At 35.7% G+C, this 12,522-nt stretch overlaps 1 protein-coding gene across 4 annotated transcripts in view; it reads right to left on the reverse strand.

The window, feature by feature from the left end:
- The window catches only part of LOC135113111 (uncharacterized), a 43,982-nt gene extending 41,655 nt beyond the window's left edge, over positions 1 to 2,327 (reverse strand). For all 4 annotated transcript variants that reach the window (XR_010274712.1, XR_010274711.1, XM_064028176.1 and 1 more), the window contains exon 1: positions 2,169 to 2,327. The gene's annotated coding sequence lies outside the window, so the exon portion shown is untranslated. The remainder of the gene's footprint in view (positions 1 to 2,168) is intronic.
- Positions 2,328 to 12,522: the final 10,195 nt, after the last annotated feature.

The following is a 12,522-nucleotide window of genomic DNA, read 5'->3' on the forward strand; positions in this document are numbered from 1 at the left end:
AATTCAAGTTTCTACTTTAGACTCCAAGCATAAATTTGATCCAAATCACTCTGTAGCTCCTTACAATCCTCCTGGCTCTATATAACTCTTAACAACTATGCATCATCAGCAAACAAATTAATGTGGCTATTTAATTGTTTCTGCATATCACTTATGTAAATCTGAAACACAATCAGTTCTAATACAGATCCCTATGGTACTCCACTTGTTACCTCACTCCACCTTTTATTTATTTTTTTTTATGTAAGAGAATCACTGGCCAAGGAAAACAAAACAGGAGGAAAAAAAAATCCTACTTAGGTGCCAGTCCCAAAAGAGACATCAAGAGAATTATAAAAAAATTGAAGGATGTCTTGAAACCTCCCTCTTGAAAGAATTCAAGTCATAGGAAGAAGGAAATACAGAAGCAGGCAAGGAATTCCAAAGTTTACCAGAAAAAGCGATGAATGACTGAGAATACTGGTTAACTCTTGTATTAGGGAGATGGACAGAATAAGGATGAAAGAACAAGGTCTTGTGCAGCAAGGCCACAGGAGGAGGAAAGTATGCAGTTAGCAAGATCACAAGAGCAGTTAGCATGAAAATAGTGGTAGAAGATAGCAAGATATACAACACTGCAAAGATGAGAAAGAGGCTGAAGACAATCACTAAGAGGAAAGTTGATAAGACAAAGAGCTTTTGATTCCGCCTTGTCTAAAATAACAGTATGAGTGGAATCCCCCATTACATGTAAAGCATACTTCATACATGGGCAAATAAGGCCCCTGTACAGGGGTTGAGAAAAAATGGCAGAGACGACTCAGAACGCCTAACTTCATAGAAGCTGTTTTAGCTAGTGATGAGACGTGAAATTTTCAGTTTAGTTTATAGTAAAGGACAGGCCAAGGATGTTCAGTGTAGATCAGGGAGACAGTTGAGTGTCACTGAAGAGGGGACAGTTGCCTGGAAGGTTGTGTCAAGTTGACAGATGGAGGAATTGGGTTTTTGAGGCACTGAACAATACTAAGTTTGCTCTGCCCCAATCAAAAATTTTAGAGATCACAAGTCAGGCGTTCTGTGGCTTCCCTGCATGAACTGTTTACTTCCTGAAGGGTTGTACGTCTATGAAAAAGTGTGGAAAAGTACAGGGTGGTATCATCAGCGTAGGAGTGGATAAGACAAGAAGTTTGGTTTACAAGATAACTGATGAATAAGAAGAGAGTGGATGACAGGACAGAACCCAGAGGAACACCAATGTTAATAGATTTAGGAGAACAGTGACCATCTACCACAGCAGCAACATAAATATCAGAAAGAAACTATTATGTCTGACTACTGTCCTTATTTGTGTGTCCTTCAAATAGTCTTGCATCCAACTTAAATTTTGCCTTTTAAACCTCCTATATTTTCCAGTTTCCAAAGTAGGTTCATGTGTGGAACCGTGTCAAATGTTTTATATCCAGATACACAGCATCCCCCAATCTATCTCTCTTCCACCACATCTATCACTCTTGTGTAAAAGTTCAACAGATTTGTAACACAATATCTTTTTTGTCTTTAACTACAATGCTCAAAACTTCTGCCACCATATTCCACTTCTTCAACAAAGACGTCATTCTTCACCCAAATTAATACTCCTCCCCACCTTTATCTTGTCTATCTCGCCTCCAAATGTTGTATCCTTCCTCTGCAAATTTTACCTGTATTTCCTATTTTAATTTGGTCTCTGTTAAACATACAGTATCCAGCTTGTTATTCCTTAAAATATCCCTTAGTTCCAATATACTTGACACAACCCCATCTATATTTATGTACATAACTTTCAATATATTGCATTCTATCTCGATCTTACTATATTCCCTCTTTATTGTGTGTGTGTTTTGCCCTGTCCTTCATTGTACATATGATGTAGTGTGTGTGTGTGTGTGTGTGTGTTACGTTGTCCTCCACTGTACAGATGATGCAGTGTATACGTGGCAGTTTGATGAATGTACTAAGGGGCAATAGAGTGACTATCCGTGGATTTTAGTAGAATACGTGGCAGTTGGCAGATTAGACATAGTGACCCTTCGTTAGCAAAACATAAAACCAGTACTAAGCCTTTCATGTAAAACTGCCGGCATGATCTTGGCCGTCAGAGACACCTTCACTCACAAAATCACACCAGGCAGTCCACCATCTCAGCTTACCTGCTGGCTGTTGGGAGTCTGCCGTGGCTCCTAGTATTCACAAGAACACTGAAGTGACGTAGGTGTCACTTATCTGCAAGAAAATGCCAACTCAACCTGACCGGTGCACAGTCGCGCGACACGTCACTGGTCTGATCTGTTTGTTTGGGTTTGCAGGTTGAGGAGCGCGGGAAACTTTTTATAACGGCACTCTGGTTTTTACACAATAACCTGTGCAATAAAGAGTGCCTAATTCAATTTTAACTAAGATAACTAAAAAAAAAAAAATTGCATTAATGTCAGCAAGAAAGAAAATATGTGAAAATCAGTATCAATGGTTAAGTTTTTCTAACTGCACAAATGTGCATTACCATCATAAAGGAGAAAATAATAATTTGTGGAAAGCAGGATTATTATTATTATTATTATTAATAGTAGTAGTAGTAGTAGTAGTAGTAGTAGCAGTAGTAATAGTAGTAGTAGTAGTAGTAGTAGTAGTAGTAGTAGTAGTAGTAGTAGTAGTAGTAGTAGTAGTAGTAGTAGAGAGAGAGAGAGAGAGAGAGAGAGAGAGAGAGATTCCTATTATATATATATATATATATATATATATATATATATATATATATATATATATATATATATATATATATATATATATATATATATATATATTCAGTTCATTTCAGATACTCTTCAGCTCTTTCGGTATCTGTATCTGTATTTTCATTTCCAATTAGTTGAGTTCAATTCTCTATTATAAATTCATTAAAATGAAGGCAAGGACCAAAGAAGGAGAACATAGTCTTTATGTTTCCCATCTACAAGTAAGTCTTCTAACTTCACTCATGGCTTCTGATACCTAGTCAACAACATCTCTAATAACTTCGCTTCTTCATCTTTCCCCCCTTTATTTCAACCTGATGGCACCACTGCCATCTCATCTATTTCTAAAGCTGAACTCTACGCTCAAACTTATGCTAAAAACTCTACCTTGGATGATTCACGGCTTGTTCCCCATTCCTCCTCCCTCTGACTACTTCATGCTACCCATTAAGACCCTTCGCAGAGATTTTTCCATGCCCTCGCTTGCCTAAACCCTCGGAAGGCTTATGGACCTGATGAGGTCTCTCCTATTGTTCCCCGAAACTGTACCTCCGTGCTTGCACCTTTCTCACTTTCTCACCAGACGCAAGGTAGGCAATGCCTGTCAGTGTCCGGCCTCTACGAATCTTCTCCAAAGGTCTCTATCCATGAAATCCTCATCTCTGGTTATTTCTTGTAGATTTCTTCCTCTTCGTTCAGTAGCTTCTTCAACTCCCTGCATCCATCGCTTCCTAGGTCGTCCCACTGGCCTCCTGCCTAAAGGAACCCATTCCAGAAACTTCCTTGCGTATCTTGTATCTTCCATTCTTTGGACATGTCCATACCATCTCAATTTGTTCTTTTCAATTATCTTCAGTACAGATGTTATCCCTAATCTCTCTCTCTGGTTTCTTCATTTCTAATTCTATCAAGTCTGGTCACACCTCGGATCATTCTCAGAACTCTCATTTCTGCTGCTTGTATTTGTGAAGATGTTCTTGTCAGTGTCCAAGTTTCTGACCCATATAGAAGTACTGGTCTTAGTATTGTTGTAAATATTATGGTTTTAGCTTTTGTTGGAATATTCTTATCTTGAAGTATGGGATACAATGCACTGACATTTGCATTGTACTTCTGTATTCTATTTAAAATTTCTATATTCTGTCTGTTTTCCTCGTCGAAAAGTACTCCCAGATAACAAAATTTGTCGGTCTGCTTCAGTTTAACGTTTTCTATGTAAATATTACATTCCTCCTTTATTCTGCCAACTTTCATTATTTCTGTTTTTTGTTTGTTCATTCTCATTCCTTCCCTATTTAAGACATCATTCCATCTTGTCATGGCCTCTTGAAGATCTTGTTGGCTTCCTGTCACGACAGCGACATCGTCTGCATAGGCCAGCGTGATCTCTTTATCCTCCCTTACACACACTTCCTTCAGGCATCTGTCCATGTATATAATGAATAGCAAAGGAGAGAGCACTCCCCTTGTCTCACTCCTGTCTTAATGCTAAACCATTCACTCTCCAGCTCTCTGTTCTTGACTCTGCTCTCCGTGTTCTTATATATACTCTTAATTACTCGTATCAGTTTAGAGTTTATGCCGTAGTCTTGATGTTGTAAGACTCTCCACAAGCAATCTCTTCTAATTCTATCAAAGGCTTTTTCCAGATCTATAAAAGCCACATATTTATCAATGCTCCACTCCCAACTCTTCTCCATTATCACTCCTTAGCTAGTCAAATTCTTTCAGTTCTGTCTATTGACATCTACCTCTTCTTCTTGCTGGAAGGTTGCCTACATTCTGCCTGTTTCTGAAAAGGGGTGACCGTTCTAATCCCCCAAACCACCATCCCATTGGTTTAATTTCCTGCCTATCTAAAGTTTTTTAATCTAACCGCCACAGGAGGGTTCTTAAACATCTATCACTTCACAACCTTCTATCTGATCGCCAGTATGGGTTCCGTTAAGGCCTTTCTACTGGTGATCTCGGTGATCTCGCTTTCTTTGCTGAGTCTTGGTCATCCTCTTTTAAAGATTTTGGTGAAACTTTTGCCGTTGCCTTAGACATATGATAGAGTCTGGCAAAAAGTTTTGATTTTCAAACTATCTTCCTACGGTTTCTATCTTTCTCTTTGTAACTTCACCTGGAGTTTCCTTTCTGACCGTACTATTGCTACTGTGGTCACTGTTCTTCTAAATCTATTAACAGTGGTGTTCCTCAGGGTCCTCTCCTGTCACCCACTCTCTTTCTATTATTCATCAATGATCTTCTAAACTAAACTTCTTGTCCTATCTACTCCTACGCTGATGATACCACCCTGCACTTTTCCACGTCTTTTCATAGACATCCAACTCTTGAGGAATTAAATAGTTCAAGCAAGGAAGCCAAAGTACTCCTGACTTCGGATCTCTAAAATTTTCTCCATCTATCAACTCGACACAACCTTCCAGACAACTGTCCTCTCTGCTTCATTGACACTCAACTGTTCCCCTCTTCTACATTGAACACCCTTGGTCCGTCCTTTACTTATAATCTAAACTGGAAACTTTACATCTCATTTCTAGCTAAAACAGCTTCTATGAAGTTAGGTGTTTTGAGTCGTCTCCGCCAGTTTTTTTCTCATCCCTCTTCCCCCCCAGCTGCCAACTATGTACAGGGGCCTTATCCCTCCATGTATGGGGGTTTCCATTCATACCATTCTTTTAGATAGGATGAAATCAAAAGCTTTTTCATCTTATCAACTCCTCTCCTCTAACTCACTGTCTTCGGTCTCTTTCTCATCGCCACAGTATTGCATATCTTGCTATATTCTACCGCTATTTTCATGCCAACTGGTCTGATCTTGCTAACTGCATGTCTCCCCTCCTCCTGCGACCTTCCTGCGCTAGACTTTCTTCTTTCTCTCACCCTGTTCTGCCCACCTCTCTAATTCAAGAGTTAACTAGTATTCACAATCATTCATCCCTTTCTCTGGTAAACTCTGGAAATCCCTTCACGCTTCTGTATTTCCACCTTCCTATGACTTGGAACTCGTTCAAGATGGAGATTTCTAGACATTTATCCTGTAATCTTCTACTACCGCTTTCGGTTCTATTTTGGGCACTGGGACCTCAGTGGGCCTTTTTTTTATTTATTTTTTTTATTGCAGTTTTGTTCCCCTTGGCCGATGCCCCTCCTGCATTGAAAGAAAAAAGATGATAATAATAACATTATGTAACAAAATTTCACTTTTGTCTTGTCCTTGGTCCCAAACCATAATTTTCCAGTTATTTCCATCTAAACAAACTGGGAAAAGTTACTTTGTTCCTAAAACTTTGCTTTTGTGGTTAGAACGATGAATTTACGTTTTTGTCTTAATTCATTATAGTATAGGTTACAATTGGTTTTCATGTCAAGTAAAGACCTTTGCAAAATCTCAATTCCTAGAATTGAATTCCTAGAACATCTAAGAACTTTCTATTTAATGTAAACATTTCCAGGATATTCTAGAACTTTCTAGAATACAGCAGAAAGTATCAAGAATTTTCTAGAATCTACAAGAATTTTTTTAGAATGATTCCGAATATTCTAAAATAGGTTCAAGAATATTCTAGAAAGACTGAGAACACTCTGGAACACATTCTAGAAAGACTAAGAATATTTTAGAGTACCGCTTGACAATATAAAAGTAGGATCTTGCAGACCATGAATCAGTTCTGCTTTGGCTGCCTGAAAAGACACATCACAAGAGGTGAAATTGCATCAAGAGGCTGCAATCATTCTCCAGATGCATTCTGCTACAGATGTAGTCAATTCATCAAGACAAGAGCAAAGAAGTTCTGTGACAGCATCTAGAAAAATGGTGAAATTTATCTATTTTTGGGCAAAAAAATTCATTATAAAAGCCACAAAAGCAAAGTTTGACAGGAATAATGGACATTTTCTATTGTTTTGCAATGAAAAGAGTTGGAAAATAACACTTGCTTGTCAAAGACAAAAATCGTGTTACATAGTCATTCCTACATTGCTACATTCCTAGTCCTTTCAGTTGTTGTTTCTTACACTGACTTTTCTTCATTTTTTTATTGCAAAAAATGTGTAGTCTATATTCTGTTAAAATTATCATGTTTTATTATCCCTCAGGCCTCAATCCTCTCCAATACAAAGCCATTCAGATGAATGGAGGGAGCCGTATAGTGGCTAGGCAATCAAGATAAAAGAATCCACAGTGTTACACGTTTTGCCAACTAGCTCCTGTGACCCAGGAGGAACTAACAGCTCCTCAGCCGTGAGCTGAGTATTGTAGCACTGATGGGCATGTAAGGTCAACTAAACTTTGCCAAGACAACCACCATTGTTGTGGCTCCATGAGTAAAGAATTATGCACCCTGAGTGTCCTGTATTGGATTTCACACTCATCCCTCATATTGTCAGTCGTAGTTTAATATATATATATATATATATATATATATATATATATATATATATATATATATATATATATATATATATATATATATATATATATATATATATATATATATATATATATATATATATATATATATATATATATATATATATATATATATATATATATAAAGACCACTTGATTAATTGAAGAAAGATTATTGATAGGGGAGAGCGTAGAGGAGAGCGCAGAGATCTACAATACTTCAAATGCAAATCCATCCAAAGCCAGTACCCACTAGAGAAGAGAGGTATCAGTTGTCGCTTATCTGGAGATAAAATGCATAAATTTATTCCTTTAACTTAGTGGGCAAGTGTACGTAGTACCTACATGAAGATTCGGGATCGACAGTTTAAGAGATGGTCTTCCCATGGCTGGAAGTAATCTTAAATAAATAAAGATTATATATATATATATATATATATATATATATATATATATATATATATATATATATATATATATATATATATATATATATATATATATATATATATATATATATATATATATATATATATATATATATATATATATATATATATATATATATATATATATATATATATATTAAACTACGACTGACAATATGAGGGATGAGTGTGAAATCCAATACAGGACACTCAGGGTGCATAATTATATATATATATATATATATATATATATATATATATATATATATATATATATATATATATATATATATATATATATATATATATATATATATATATATATATATATATATATATATATATATATATATATATATATATATATATATATATATATATATATATATATATATATATATATATATATATATATATATATATATATATATTACTCCCAGTGAGGTCTAAAGCACTGTTCAGGGGGTGCTGTGAACTTATCATTAAACCCAGCTGTGACCTCACTGAACGTTTCCCTTTGTGTCTCACAACACAAGGGGGTAGTCACAGCCTGCCCTCTAAAGACAACTCTCTTCCTCCACACAAAACTACAAGCACCTAATAACACACACACCCTTCACTCAAAAAATTTTTTGACCACTGCTTTGACCCTTTTAAGGGACTGGCATTTCAGTGGGCATTTTTTTTATTAGATTTTTGTTGCCCTTGGCCAGTATCCTTCCTACATATAAAAAAAAAAAAAAAAAAAAAAAAAAATATATATATATATATATATATATATATATATATATATATATATATATATATATATATATATATATATATATATATATATATATATATATATATATATATATATATATATATATATATATATATATATATATATATATATATATATATAACATGACCAGTTGCCGAGCAATATAATCTATATTCTATCAAATAATTAAGTAAGTTGCAAGATTTGAGTAAAAAGTAATCACTACCGAAACAAAGACCAAAACCGAAACGGCTCCGGTACCTCGCATCCTGCAGTCATGGCGGTTTGTTTGTGCTGTGATCCATGTGCCGCGTGGACGATCCTGACCTTATTATTGTGTTTCATGGCTAGATGAGGAGCATAGTGTGGTGTAGCGTGTACAGTGGTTCATGCAGGACTCTTGAATATAGTTTCTAGAGTTTCCGTTTCTCAAAGAACATGAAAATTGGTTCAAATAGATTTCCTTGCGTGGGAGCAGTGGGAATTTGGGAAGGACAATATCGCCATGAGTTGCCGGTGTAAACGTGGGAGACATTGATGCACCTTTGGAATAAGGTGTCCGTCAGCCCACAACATTTTACCAAGAATGTAAGAGAAGAACTTGTGTCCTTCAGCACCAAGAAAACTGCTGACACTCCTTGTCCTCCATCGAGGCCAAAGGAGGTGTCGTGCGAAATCCTTGAGCTGCGAGATCATTGATGAGTCGGAATCGGCCTTCTGCGCATCATCGCGTCAGCACCACAACACACGGCCTGCGAGATTCTTCAGCTCCAAGGTTAGTGTTTTTTTTTTTTTTCCACAGCCCTTTATAGCCAATATATTTTGATTATTAAAACCTGTATTGATTCATATGAATAAAAGGTGCCTTCAAGTCGTTACTGAACAATTTTACAGGTTAAAGAGTCTTATTAGCACCTACAGCTATAGGCTCACAATACACTAGGTGCAATGTTCTTGAGCTCCAAGGTTTTTTTTCTCTCTCTCTTTTACAACCTTATATAGACACTATACCTTGATTATTATAGCCACCAATAACCATTTTACTTATATTACAGCCCTTAGGGGTTGTAACGTTTTTTTGTGTTTGTGTTATATTAACCTAATATTTTGCAACAATAGATGTTTTCATTTTATGTGGGGTTGGGTGTATATTTGGCAGCAGTGACACAAAAAAATGGTATCATTATGTAAGTACATCCATCTCAAGGCAAAAAAAAAAAAAAGATCTCAGTGAAGTAGTTGGGTCACAACCGCCATAAATTGTTCTTTCCTGAGATATTAATTTTTTTTCAAATTTATCTTTAAGGTAGGTTTGGTTAGGTTTAGTTAGATTAGGTTAAGATAGGTTTGGTCAGGTTAGGTTTGGTTAGGTTAGATTTACTTAAGCTCCATTTTTTGTTTCAGTATCATATGTGAGAACAAAACTACATTTTTCTGGTCGATTTTGGTGTTTTTGGATGAATCTCTGCTTTTTTTTTTGTCAAAAATCATTGATTTATGCGTGTGTGGGGGTGGGGTATTAAAAACCTGTTGATTTGCAGTGGAAATGATTACTAGGCTCATTCAAAGCACATCAAAATCTACCTGAAAAGTGTAGTTTCATTCAAAAATATAAATTTACCCAAAAAAATCTGGAATAAGAGGAAATCCTGTGGGGAGATGTGAGTGTTTTCATAGGTTTCTATATTATTTTGAAAGTTACATAATTGGTTTAACAGAATTTTGTGTCCGTTTATGCTAAGTTTGAGTAGGACGACACCAGCAGGAAAACTATCCCTGGGCATAACAGGCAGAAAAAAGCATATTCATGTACAGCAAAATGCACCCAAGCCTTGCATTGATTGTGAGGTCATTATGAGTCTTAGAAAAGTCAAGAGTGTATTGATAAAGAAAAGGAGAAAATGGAAAATGGAAAAAAAAAAAATTGATCATTGGCAATGAAAGTGAAAGCATGGAAAATGAGAAAAAATTAAGATAAGAGACAATGGCAATGAATGAAAAAACATTACAAACCAAGGAATTATTGATGTGACATTCCCCTATGAAATCACAATAGTAAACACTTGTTAATAATAGTAATATTATTACTATTACTATTATTATCACTATTGGAGGGTGCAACTAGATAATTTTGCAAGCTCAATAATTTCACATGTTCTACATGCAAAATGATTTGCATTTTGGGATGCACATCCACAGAAGTTCAACTCATCAGTATTCTCACAGCTCAAGGATTTCATATGACAAGGGCATGGCAGGAGGCATCAACCACCAGCTTAGCTGACAGTGGAACCGTATAAGGACAGTCTAAAATTTCACTAATTGGTAAATTTTTACTCTTTCACCATTCTCTCTATTTTGGACAAAACTTTTTTTTTCTGGTAGTTTTTGGCCTGTTTTGATTTAATATGCATGTTGTTTTCCCTGCAAATTATTAGTTTTTATTTTTTACCCTCCCAGCTTCCATCAGAAACTAATGTTTTGCAATAAAAATGAAAAGCAGATTAATGCAAAACAGACCGAAATCTATGAGAAGAAAATAGTTTCATCCTCACAAATAAGTAACACAACAATAACACTCACTTACAATGTTCCCCCATGAGGATTGGCTGGTGCTTGTCTGTGGCTGCTACCTGGCTGTCATGCACCACCACCTAACTAGCCTAACAAAACTAACCTAATGAAACTAACCAGATCTAACCTAACCAAACTAATCTAACCTAACTAAACTAAACTAATCTAACCTAACTAAACTAAACTAACCTAACCTAACCTAACCAGACTAACCTAACCTAATCAAACCAACATAAACTAAACTAATTTGATGTAACTAAACTAATCTAACCTAACCAAACTAGCCTAACTTAACTGGCAAGGCTAAGAAATTAATATGAAGTCATTATCTTATGTACTTTCGTAAAATCTGGTGATGCTTTGGAAATAATTGAGGTGACACCCTCTGTGGACACACATCTTCCTTATACTAATTAAAATATTTCAAATTAAGTCGCTTTTCCCTTCTCAGGATGGAATAAAATGTTATGATTGACTAAATTAATTTTGTATTTTTAATTGGCCAGTGGGTGCATTCTCAAACAAAAGAACTAATCACCATGACTAATTTCGTGCTTCCACAACAAATGTGACATATGTGAACGAACTCACTTTCACCAGGGAAGATCAGTGTCCACCTGTCCATGACACATGTGGGTGTGTCACATCCGAGTATTGGCACAGAAGTGAGTGAGTTTGATTCTCCAAAAAAACAGGTAAATCTTTAAAGATTGCTGTCACCATTATAAATAATTTGCGGTGGATATATACAGGGGTTTAAATTACTCAGAATGAGAAGCTCTGTCTGATAAAAAGGTTAAGAAAAGCCATGTTGAGACTGGTGTAAGAGTAAAAGAATACCAATTAATTGCAGTAAGATTTTATATTAAAGTGCCTCCTGAAATTATGCCCTGTATTTCCTCACATAGACTATGTTGTTTATGACTTCTTCACATCCAACTCTCCCATTAACTTTTTTGCTTCATCGATTGTGACCTCTATATCCCTCTTAGGAACCAATCTTTCTTGCTCCTTACCCCAATCACTATCCTTCATAATGACTGCTTGGAAGTGTTCATTCATAATCTCAGCCATTTCCAAATCATCCTCATATTCCATTCCATCTCTGCATAATTTCCTTACTTCTTACTTATTTTTCAATTTACTATTCACATATCTATGGAAGAGTTTTGGTTGATTTTTACATTTGTTAATCATGTTCTTGTAATTTTTTTTTTTCTCTTCCCTACGTATTTCCACATGGTAATTTCTTGCACTTATATATTCCATCCACCTCTCCAGCTGTCTCCTCCTCCATCTCTTCCATGTCCTGTCTTTTCTTTCCTTTGCCTCATTACACCTCATGTTGAACCACTCTTTGATTTTAGTCTCCTGTTTCAATTCTGGTACATGTTTCACTCCCTTTTCATAGATTTTTAATAGGCTCCCTCCACTTGTCTTCTACACCCATTTCTGCCATGGAAAGATTGTTCTATTCTGTCTCCTTAAAAGACCTTCTAAGTTCTTTAAAGTCTGTTTTTACTATAAACTAATCTCCCTTCCCTGTGCTTTATGTTTCTTACAAATTATACATCTTCTTTCAATTCCAAT

The sequence above is a fragment of the Scylla paramamosain genome, chromosome 2 (genome assembly GCF_035594125.1).
Source record: "Scylla paramamosain isolate STU-SP2022 chromosome 2, ASM3559412v1, whole genome shotgun sequence".
In the NCBI taxonomy this organism is placed as follows: domain Eukaryota; kingdom Metazoa; phylum Arthropoda; class Malacostraca; order Decapoda; family Portunidae; genus Scylla; species Scylla paramamosain.